Source organism: Anomaloglossus baeobatrachus, chromosome 1, assembly GCF_048569485.1.
Source record: "Anomaloglossus baeobatrachus isolate aAnoBae1 chromosome 1, aAnoBae1.hap1, whole genome shotgun sequence".
Lineage (NCBI taxonomy): Eukaryota > Metazoa > Chordata > Amphibia > Anura > Aromobatidae > Anomaloglossus > Anomaloglossus baeobatrachus.
In genome coordinates, this window is record NC_134353.1 from 52,941,800 (window position 1) to 52,953,756 (window position 11,957).

The following is an 11,957-nucleotide window of genomic DNA, read 5'->3' on the forward strand; positions in this document are numbered from 1 at the left end:
CTCCTATGTACAAGAATATAACTACTATAATACTGCCCCTATGTACAAGAATATAACTACTATAATACTGCTCCTATGTACAAGAATATAACTATTATAATACTGCTCCTATGTACAAGAATATAACTACTATAATACTACCCTCTATGTACAAGACTATAACTACTATAATACTGCTCCCTATGTACAAGATTATAACTACTATAATACTGCTATGTACAAGAATATAACTACTATAATACTGTTTCCTATGTACAAGAATATAACTACTATAATACTGCCCCCAAGCTGTGAGGTTGTGTGTGAGCAGTTCTCCTGATGTCTGGAGCAAGCCCAGGGCGGGGCAGCTCCCCAGGCAAGGCCCAGGCTTCCCGGCCTACACTGGGACACGGCTCCCAGGCCTCTTCCATTGGGAATACCACCCCCAGAGTCGCTGTGAGACCTGTGAGTGTTGCACAAAGCTCCAGCAGGAAAGGAGAAAGTAAGGAATCCATGTGTCCTGTTTTGGGAGGTAAACAAACTCCAAGTGCAGCAAAGAAGCCAGAAGTGAGTGAAGAAAAGAAACAAAGTGAGCAGTGTTGTGATTCCTCCAGAGAGGCCCCGGTCAGTGCACAGCTCCAGCCAGGAGCTCAGCTTCCATCACCGTCAGCTGTGCATGTGCAGCTCAGCTCTCCGGCCCGCAGACAGAGGACATCTTTGGAGAAGCAGACCCTGCAAGAGAATCTCCAGCAGCAGCATGTGGTGTCCGGCATGGCGGGCTCAGGTCGCAGTCCAGTGCCAGCTGTAAGCAAGTCCCAGTGCCTGGGTCCAGCAAGGCCACCATGCAGACATCTGTGGTGGAGGCCTCTGACAAGCCTGTATTCAAGGTCCCTGCACCTGTGGCCAAGCCTGAAGCTGTGGAGACGGGGCGTGCGCCCGAGCTGCAGCTGGCAGAGGAGATACCTGGACTGGTAAGGAAGATGGGTGAGTTGCAGACACATAAACAAATGCTGCAAAGTGAAATAGACTGTATTTACCACCTGAAGACCAGTCACCCTGATAACAATGCCACGTACGACATGAGGCTGAATGCGCTGGGTGTGGAGCTGGCCGGGGTGGTACAGGACATGGACTGTTGTCTGGAGGCGATGGGGCCCCTGAAGGAGACCTACGTGAATCGGGAGCGGTTTGCCTCCTATACACAAGACTGTGCTGTGGAGACCAGGACCCCCCACATAAAGTCAGAGACTGTTCAGGACGAGACCCCCCAGCAGCAGGCACGGCCGGTGGTACAGGCTGCACGCTTCTGCTTCCAGGAGGGGGCACCACTGCAGCAGCAGGGACAGCCTGTAGAGTCTGAACAGGAGCATACGCCTCAGACTCCAGCAGAGGCACCACAAGTCTCAGCATGCTCCTCACAGGAGCAGGACAGTATGTGTGAGACTGTCTGTGCTGATGAGGCTGAGGCACAGCCTGGGGCTAATGACACTGTCCCCGTGGGGTCGGGGGCGGGAGGGGATTCACAATCTGTGATGGACGTTGCACTGTCTGATAATGATGTTGCTCAGGATAATGTACATGACGTATGTGACTATCCCCCTTTACCATCTAGTCCACAAGGTGTGACAGCCCCCCCTACTGCAGATCCTCTCCCTGTCAGTCAGCCCAGTGTGACCCAGCGGGTGCCCCCCAGGAATGCCTGGAGCCGCGGCGCCCCATCCTTCACCTCTAGTGCCAGATATACCGGCCAGACGTTTAAACGTATAAATGTTGTGCGTTTTAAGTACATGGGTGCCAAGGAGGATCTGCCGCAACGCAGATATGTGGTGAGGGAGCTGCTGTGCCGCCAGATGGGGTTTGTGGTACATGAGATTCTGGCCGTCTCTAATCTGCAGGACAGGCAGGGCTATGAGGTCAGTTTCAAGCTCGTTGGTGATCTGGACAGATTCTGGGCCCATTATCCCAAGTTCAGGGACACCGAGGGCTGGAATAAGTTTTGGTTGGTTCCTATTTCCAGGCCAGATACTGTTACTGTAAATGTCACCTTTTGGAATGAGGCCGTTCCCCCACAGGACATCGAGGTGTGGCTCCGGAGACATTGTGACCTCGTCTCTGATCTCACCAAGGTCAGGGATGAGGATGGTATCTGGACAATGGGGTGGAAGGTACAGGTGAAGCTGAGGCAATATAATAATATCACTGCCCACCTACCCAACTCCTTCTTCATTGGGAGGGAGAAGGGGAGATGTTACTACCCCGGGCAGCCCAGAAAATGCTTCAAATGTGGTGGAAAGGGTCATCTGGCCAATGCCTGTACTGTGGTGAAGTGCAGCCTGTGTGGGGAAATTGGCCATGTCGCTGCAGATTGACGGGACGTCCGGTGCAACCTCTGTGGTAAGATGGGCCATCCTCACAGGGACTGTCCAGACGCCTGGCACAACATCTGCAGAGCCTTCCCGGATGAGGATGTGATGGCAGGGGCTGAGGCTCAGGAGGTAGTTGAGTTGGTGGCAGAGGCTCAGGAGGAGGATGTAATGTCAGGAGAGATACCGACCAACTCAGATGCCCACCAGGAGTCCGCCCATGTGACGCCAGAGCAGCAGGGTACAAAGAGGAACATGGAGGTTGTCCCTCAGGTCCAGCAGCCTCACGTAGGCCCCTCTTCTGCATCACTCTTTGTATCTGAGGACTGGAGTGTTAAGCACAATAAGAGGAAGAAAAAAAATGCGTCCTCTCGTAAACCTGAGGCAGAATATGACTCTGGTCAGAGTGCTAGCAAGAAGGTCCAGGGTTCTGCTGAAGTGATGGTCGTGTCCGGCAGGTATGGGGTGTTATCAGAGTCTAATGATGAGGACTATGAGAACGAGTTAAGGAAAATTGATGCTGAATGTGACAGGGATGTAGAGGACCATCCCCCGCCGAAAAGGAAGCCCATTTCTGTAGACCCTCAGGTAGAGACTGACATGGACACCAGTGGTGGACAGAACATCTTTGATTCATGATGATGGCTGTTACTCTGCTCCTTTTCTATTGTGTTGTGATGGCCGGGTTCTCATTAACAGTAACCTCGAGTAATGTGAATAGTATTAAGGTGAGGAGGACGAGACATACGGTATATGAACATCTACGATACCTGGGCACTGATGTCATCTTCCTGCAGGAGACGCGACTGACATCCCTGGGGCTTATGAGGGAGGCTGAGAGGGAATGGTGGTCCGGTCCATCATTCTGGTCACTGGCTGTGGAGCCTTACGCCGGGGTCGCTGTCCTGTTTAGCACCAATGACGTGACTGTACATAGGATGACGGAGGTGGTCATGGGGAGGTGTCTGGTTCTGGAAGTCACTATCCATGGTAGGCGACTCCGGCTTATTAACATCTATGGGCCACAGACGGTGACTGACAGGATCCAGCTTTATAATGATGTCAAGCCTTACCTCTTCACTTCTCTTCCAGTGGTGATGGCGGGGGACTTTAATGCGATACTGACATCCGGTGACAGTTCCTCAGGCAGGACAGTGACCAGGGATGGTAAGGTCCTACAGAACATCATAACACAGGCAGGGCTGACTGACGCTTTCACACAGGGAGGTCGGCAGCCTAAGTTCTTGTTCCAACAGAAGCAGTAGGATAGATTTTGTGTTTGTGAGTCCTACTGAGGCTGTCGGCGCCCTGAGTGAGAAGGTCGTCCCTTACTCTGATCACCTCGCTTTGTGCTTGTGCCTAGGAGTCTCTACCCGTCCGGACATTGGTAGAGGGTTGTGGAGGCTTAATTCAAGTCTCCTGGATGATGTTTATGTCCAGAATCGTATCCACTCTCTTATGGAGCTTCATCTAGACAGGGCTGACTTCTATGACAACGTGACCGACTGGTGGGAGGACGTCAAGGAGGATATCAGATCCCTCTTGCAGAGACTGTCAGTTAATAAAGGGAGGAATAAGTACAGCCAGTACCTAAGACTGCGTAAAGAATTGGAGTCATTGTATTCAGCGGGTGGGGATGACAGAGTAAGGATTAACCGGCTGAAATCTGAGATAAGGCAGTATCAGTACAGTAGGTACACCTCCCTGGTTCTTGAGCGAGATTATGGGTCCTTAGGGGCCCCTGATCCGTTTGAGAATTGCAGGGAGAGGGTGGCCAAGAAAATGGTCACAGGTCTCACTGATTCCCAGGGTGTATTGCAGGATTCACGGGAGGGTATCCTGGGGGTGGTGAGATCTTACTATGCTGACTTGTTTCAGAGGAAGGTTTTGGATAGAGATAAGATGGTTCAATTCTTGGAGGCAACTCCAGTGCCTGATACTAATGATCTGGACTTTTCTCCTTTGACAGCAAAATTAACGGTGGAGGAAGTTAAGGAGGCTATTGATAAATTATGTCTGAAGAAGGCACCAGGTCCAGATGGTATTACAGCAGAGTTTTATAAGAAATTTAGAGACCTCCTGGCTCCAATCCTTGTGGATGTGTATAGCAATTGCCTAGAAACTCACCTGATGCCTCCATCCATGAGAGTCTCCTCGTTGGTTCTGCTGTCTAAGGGTAAAGAGCCGAGCGACATCAGGAACTGGAGGCCGATTGCCCTCCTGAATGTGGACAGGAAGATTCTGGCAAAGATCCTCTTTTCTAGGTTAGTCTGTTTGTCTCCGGCACTGTTGGCAGGCTCTCAGTTTGGCACAGTAAAAGGGCGGAACATCTCTGGAGCAGTCATCTCGATACGGGAGATGTTCGAGAGATGTAAAGCTCAGCGGTGTGGGAGATATGTTGTGAGTCTGGACCAGGCTAAAGCCTTTGACAGGGTTGATCATGACTATCTGTGGGCGACTTTGTCAAAGTACGGTATTCCGGGAAAATTTGTGGATTGGCTGAAGACACTGTACAGAGAGGCGGTGAGCTTTCCCCTGATTAATGATTGGCAGGGTGACACTTTTGGAGTTGAGGCAGGGGTGAGACAGGGCTGCCCATTGAGTCCACTCCTGTATGTTTTTGCCCTGGACCCGTTTCTGAGGTCACTGCAGGAGTGCGATTTTCAGGGGGTGTCGGTCCCCCACTGCTTGCCTCTGAATGTTGTTGCCTATGCGGATGATGTGACGTTGGTGATCTCCAATCCTCATGAGGTGCAGATGTTATCTGCGTCCATCAGAAGCTACTCAGAGGCCTCCGGGTCTCTGGTCAACCTTGAGAAGAGTCAAGCTCTGTGGACATTAGACACTGATCCCGGCTTTGATCTGCCGCAGTTTGCCAATGCCTCCACCCATATTAAGATCCTAGGGGTTAAATTCGGGAGGGATGATAATGCCAGGCTAAATTCATAGTATCATAGTATCATAGTATCATAGTTTTTAAGGTTGAAGGGAGACTCTAAGTCCATCTAGTTCAACCCGTAGCCTAACATGTTGATCCAGAGGAAGGCAAAAAAAACCCCAATGTGGCAAACAGGTTCCAATGGGGAAAAATTTCCTTCCTGACTCCACATCCGGCAATCAGACTAGTTCCCTGGATCAATACCCTGTCATAAAATCTAATATACATAACTGGTAATATTAAATTTTTCAAGAAAGGCATCCAGGCTCTGCTTAAATGTTAGTAGTGAATCACTCATTATAACATCATGCGGCAGAGAGTTCCATAGTCTCACTGCTCGTACAGTAAAGAATCCTCGTCTGTGATTATGATTAAACCTTCTTTCCTCAAGACGTAGCGGATGCCCCCGTGTTCCAGTCGCAGGCCTAGGTGTAAAAAGATCTTTGGAAAGGTCTCTGTACTGTCCCCTCATATATTTATACATTGTGATTAGATCCCCCCTAAGCCTTCGTTTTTCCAAACTAAATAACCCCAAGTTTAATAACCTATCTTGGTATTGCAGCCCACCCATTCCTCTAATAATCTTGGTCGCTCTTCTCTGCACCCTCTCCAGTTCAGCTATGTCCTTCTTATATATCGGTGACCAGAATTGTACACAGTATTCTAAGTGCGGTCGCACTAGTGACTTGTACAGAGGTAGAACTATATTTTTTTCATGAACACTTATACCTCTTTTAATACATCCCATTATTTTATTAGCCCTGGCAGCAGCTGCCTGACACTGTCCACTAAAGTGAAGTTTACCATCCACCCATACACCCAAGTCTTTCTCTGTGTCTGTTTTACCCAGTGTTCTACAATTAAGTACATAATCATAAATGTTATTTCCTCTACCCAAGTGCATGACCTTACATTTATCTACATTAAACTTCAATTGCCACTTCTCAGCCCAATCCTCCAATTTACATAAATCTCCCTGTAATATAAAATTATCCTCCTCTGTATTGATTACTCTGCAGAGTTTAGTATCATCTGCAAATATTAAAATTCTACTCCGCATGCCCCCAACAAGGTCATTTATAAATATGTTGAAAAGAAGCGGGCCCAATACTGACCCCTGTGGTACCCCACTATGAACTGAGACCCAGTCCGAGTACGTACCATTAATAACCACCCTTTGTTTCCTATCACTGAGCCAGTTTTTAACCCAGTTACACATATTTTCCCCTATCCCCATTATTCTCATTTTATGTACCAACCTTTTGTGTGGCACCGTATCAAAAGCTTTTGAAAAGTCCATATACACAACATCCACTGCATTTCCCTGGTCCAGGCTTGTACTTACCTCTTCATAGAAGCTGATCAAATTAGTTTGACAGGATCGATCCCTCATAAACCCATGTTGATACTCTGTCATAAGGTTATTTTTCTTGAGATACTCCAGTATAGCATCTCTCAAGAAACCCTCAAGGATTTTACCAACCGTAGAGGTTAAACTTACCGGCCTATAATTTCCCGGCTCAGTTTTTGTCCCCTTTTTGAATATTGGCACCACATTTGCTATGCGCCAGTCCTGCGGTACCGACCCTGTTATTAAGGAATCTGAGAAGATTAAAAATAATGGTCTATCTATCACAGAACTCAATTCCTGTAGTACTCTGGGGTGTATGCCATCCGGGCCCGGAGATTTGTCAACCTTAGTGATTTCGAGGCGGCGGCGTACTTCCTGCTGGGTTAAGCAGGTAATATTCAAGGGTGAATTTATGGTATCACTGGTCATGTCATCTGCCATGGCATTTTCTTGTATAAAAACCGTAGAAAAAAAGTCATTCAGCAGGTTGGCTTTACCCTCATCCCCTTCCACCATTTCACCAAGACTATTTTTAAGGGGGCCAACACTATCGCTTTTCAGTTTTTTACTGTTTATGTAGTTAAAGAATATTTTAGGATTATTTTTACTTTCTCTCGCAATGAGTCTCTCTGTCTCAAACTTAGCTAACTTAATTTGCTTTTTACATATTTTATTTAATTTTCTATAATTATATAATGCCTCATCACTACCTACCCTCTTTAATTCTTTTAAGGCTTTCTGTTTTTCTTTTATTGCTTCCCTTACAGCTCTATTTAGCCATAGGGGTTTCCTCCTATTTCTAGCATGTTTGTTCCCATAGGGTATATTTTCTGCACAAGCCCTATTCAATTGGGAGGAGAAATTGGAAACCGGAAATGTGAAGGTTCAGCGATGGAAGAACTGGAGGCTGACCTACAGAGAAAGGGTCACTATGTTGAAGACTTACCTGGTCCCCGTGTTTTTGTATGTCTCTGTCATTTTCCCTTTGCCAGAGCCTTTCTCAGCGAGGCTCTTCAGCCTGTTCTTCCAGCTCTTGTGGGGGAATAGGCTGAACCTAATAAATAGGGGAGTAACGTACTTACAGCGGAGAGAGGGTGGGCTGGATATGTTGAATCCAAGGGTTTTCTTTGACTCCTTGTTTCTGAAGGTGAATTTTGGGAACATGGACTCAAACAGTAGCTCCCTGTGGGTGAATAGTATCAGGTACTGGATATTGCCTTTTGCAGAGTCTTGGGTGCGAGGCGGCAGTCTCAAGAGGAGGAGATGGACAGGTGACCACCTCCCCCAGTATCTGGACTATGGTCTGAAGTGTGTCAGGAAGTGGGGACTGCAGAGGTCTTACATTGAGAGCAACACGAGAAGAGACCTGTATGCTCGGATATGTGGGACCTTCTTCCATTCTCCACTGGCCCTGAGGGACTGTGTCACGACCACCCTTCAGGACAGTCTCAGGTTCCTGAACGGGAGACGACTTCCTTCCAAACTGTTCGATATTACTTGGCTTTCGCTCCATAGTCGGCTCTTTGTCCGGGGGAATCTGAAGTTTCTGAGCGTCTCTGATCGGACCTGTCCCCTTGGTTGTCGGCAGGAGGAGACTATGGATCACTTTATATGTGATTGCTGGGGAGGAAGGAAGATCCGGGAGGAAGTGTCCGATCGTCTCCAAATCCCCAGACTGCGGACCCTAAAGTATCCTGACATAGTGTACGGTGTCCCCTCAAATGTCAGTAATATCGACAGAGAGACCATGTATATCATAATTAGTGTCATCAAGTACTACCACTGGCACATGAGGACCCGGGTATCGCTGCACAATGAGCCATTTGATCACACCGCTGCAGCCGATCAGGTTATGTCGGAGCTCCGGTGGATCAAAACCATAGAAATTGGAAGGAGTCAGAGGAACGCCACATTATGGAGGAATGTGAGGTTCAGTTAGGAGATATGGTGTTTTTTTTTTTTTTTTCTCTCTCTCTGCTAACGGTGGAATTCATCATTTATTTATGCATGTAATGTGATTATTTAGTGCTTTTGTATATGTGACTGCAGAATGCAGTGATTTGTGTTTTCTTCGGGCAATTTTGTGTTTTTATAATTGTATTTGTTTGTTTTATAATAAAAATTGCCCCTATGTACAAGAATATAACTACTATAATACTGTCTCTATGTCCAAGAATATAACTACTATAATACTGCCCCTATGTACAAGAATATAACTACTATAATACTGTCTCTATGTCCAAGAATATAACTACTATAATACTGCCTCTATGTACAAGAATATAACTACTATAATATTGCTCCTATGTACAAGAATATAACTACTATAATACTGCTCCCTATGTATAAGAATATAACTACTATAATACTGCTCCTATGTACAAGAATATAACTACTATAATACTGCCCCCTATGTACAAGAATATAACTACTATAATACTGCTCCCTATGTACAAGAATATAACTACTATAATACTGCCTCCTATGTACAAGACTATAACTACTATAATACTGCTCCATATGTACAAGAATATAACTACTATAATACTTCCCCTATGTACAAGAATATAACTACTATAATACTGCTCCTATGTACAAGAATATAACTACTATAATACTGCTCCCTATGTACAAGAATATAACTACTATAATACTGCCCCCTATGTACAAGAATATAACTACTATAATACTGCTCCCTATGTACAAGAATATAACTACTATAATTCTGCTCCTATGTACAAGAATATAACTACTATAATACTGCTCCTATGTACAAGAATATAACTACTATAATACTGCCCCTATGTACAAGAATATAACTACTATAATACTGCCTCCTATGTACAAGAATATAACTACTATAATACTGCCCCTGTGTACAAGAATATAACTACTATAATACTGCTCCTATGTACAAGAATATAACTACTATAATACTGCCCCTATGTACAAGAATATAACTACTATAATACTGCTATGTACAAGAATATAACTACTATAATACTGTTCCCTATGTACAAGAATATAACTACTATAATACTGCCCCTATGTACAAGAATATAACTACTATAATACTGTCTCTATGTCCAAGAATATAACTACTATAATACTGCCTCTATGTACAAGAATATAACTACTATAATACTGCTTCTATGTACAAGAATATAACTACTATAATACTGCTCCCTATGTACAAGAATATAACTACTATAATACTGCTCCTATGTACAAGAATATAACTACTATAATACTGCCCCCTATGTACAAGAATATAACTACTATAATACTGCTCCCTATGTACAAGAATATAACTACTATAATACTGCCTCCTATGTACAAGAATATAACTACTATAATACTTCCCCTATGTACAAGAATATAACTACTATAATACTGCTCCTATGTACAAGAATATAACTACTATAATACTGCTCCTATGTACAAGAATATAACTACTATAATACTGCTCCCTATGTACAAGAATATAACTACTATAATACTGCCCCCTATGTACAAGAATATAACTACTATAATACTGCTCCCTATGTACAAGAATATAACTACTATAATGCTGCCCCTATATACAAGAATATAACTACTATAATACTGCTCCCTATGTACAAGGATATAGCTACTATAATACTGCTCCTATGTACAAGAATATAACTACTATAATACTACCCTCTATGTACAAGAATATAACTACTATAATACTGCTCCTATGTACAAGAATATAACTATTATAATACTGCTCCTATGTACAAGAATATAACTATTATAATACTGCTCCTATGTACAAGAATATAACTACTATAATACTGCTCCTATGTAGAAGAATATAACTACTATAATACTGCCTCCTATGTACAAGAATATAACTACTATAATACTGCTCCCTATGTACAAGAATATAACTACTATAATACTGTTTCCTATGTACAAGAATATAACTACTATAATACTGCCCCTATGTACAAGAATATAACTACTATAATACTGTCTCTATGTCCAAGAATATAACTACTATAATACTGCCCCTATGTACAAGAATATAACTACTATAATACTGTCTCTATGTCCAAGAATATAACTACTATAATACTGCCTCTATGTACAAGAATATAACTACTATAATATTGCTCCTATGTACAAGAATATAACTACTATAATACTGCTCCTATGTACAAGAATATAACTATTATAATACTGCTCCTATGTACAAGAATATAACTACTATAATACTGCTCCTATGTACAAGAATATAACTACTATAATACTGCTCCTATGTACAAGAATATAACTATTATAATACTGCTCCTATGTACAAGAATATAACTACTATAATACTACCCTCTATGTACAAGAATATAACTACTATAATACTGCTCCTATGCACAAGAATATAGCTACTATAATACTGCTCCCTATGTACAAGAATATAGCTACTATAATACTGTCCCTATGTACAAGAATATAAGTACCATAATACTGCTCCTATGTACATGAATATAACTACTATAATACTGTCCCTATGTACAAGAATATAAGTACCATAATACTGCTCCTATGTACAAGAATATAACTACTATAATACTGTCCCTATGTACAAGAATATAAGTACCATAATACTGCTCCTATGTACAAGAATGTAACTGCTCTGTGTTATAACTTTTCCATAAATTACCAGTGACCATTACAGGTTGTGTCTTCTTAGTAGCTAATCTTAACCCACACACATAAAATGTTTATAGCACCAGATAAAACAATAATCAGCCTGTGAGCTGCTGGTGCTGCAGGACTATTGGAGGGATGGGATAGGGTTAATCTGCTTAGCTCAGAGGGACAGTTACAGTACATAAACAATGGTCAGTCCTGGGGTTGGGAACGTTCATTTTGTACCTGATCAGAAGTCTCCTGGGGTCACTTCACAGAAAAACCTAATTGTGCTTGTTCCGATATTCAATTTTCATTAAAAATACCCAAATAAGTTGTCAGGGAAGGAGAGCTCCTGCAGAGGTTCTCTGTGCTGCTGGAATCTGCCCTCTGTACCCAGAGTCATGTGACTGTGCATCTTAAAGGTACAGCGCAAGTGTTCACTGCAGTCTTCACAGACCCTGAAGCCTCAGTTTCCTATTCTGCCATAAGAGCTGGCCACATAGAAATGTAGTTCATTCCTTTGTAACGGGGTGCCAGGGGTGCCTCGGGGCTTGTAGTCGTGGCCCCTTTTTCTATCAGGCTTACCCCCGGCTCCGCCGTCACTTTTGGGACAGGGGATTGTTCTGTGGGGCAGAGTGTGGTGTAAAAGAGCATACTTTCAGCCGCAGGA

The 11,957-nt window shown here is 43.8% G+C and overlaps 1 protein-coding gene across 1 annotated transcript in view; it reads right to left on the bottom strand.

Annotated features, from left to right (window-relative positions):
* THNSL2 (threonine synthase like 2) overlaps positions 1–11,652 on the bottom strand; it is a 104,438-nt gene extending 92,786 nt beyond the window's left edge. The window contains exon 1 of the mRNA XM_075332647.1: positions 11,531–11,652. The gene's annotated coding sequence lies outside the window, so the exon portion shown is untranslated. The remainder of the gene's footprint in view (positions 1–11,530) is intronic.
* Positions 11,653–11,957: the final 305 nt, after the last annotated feature.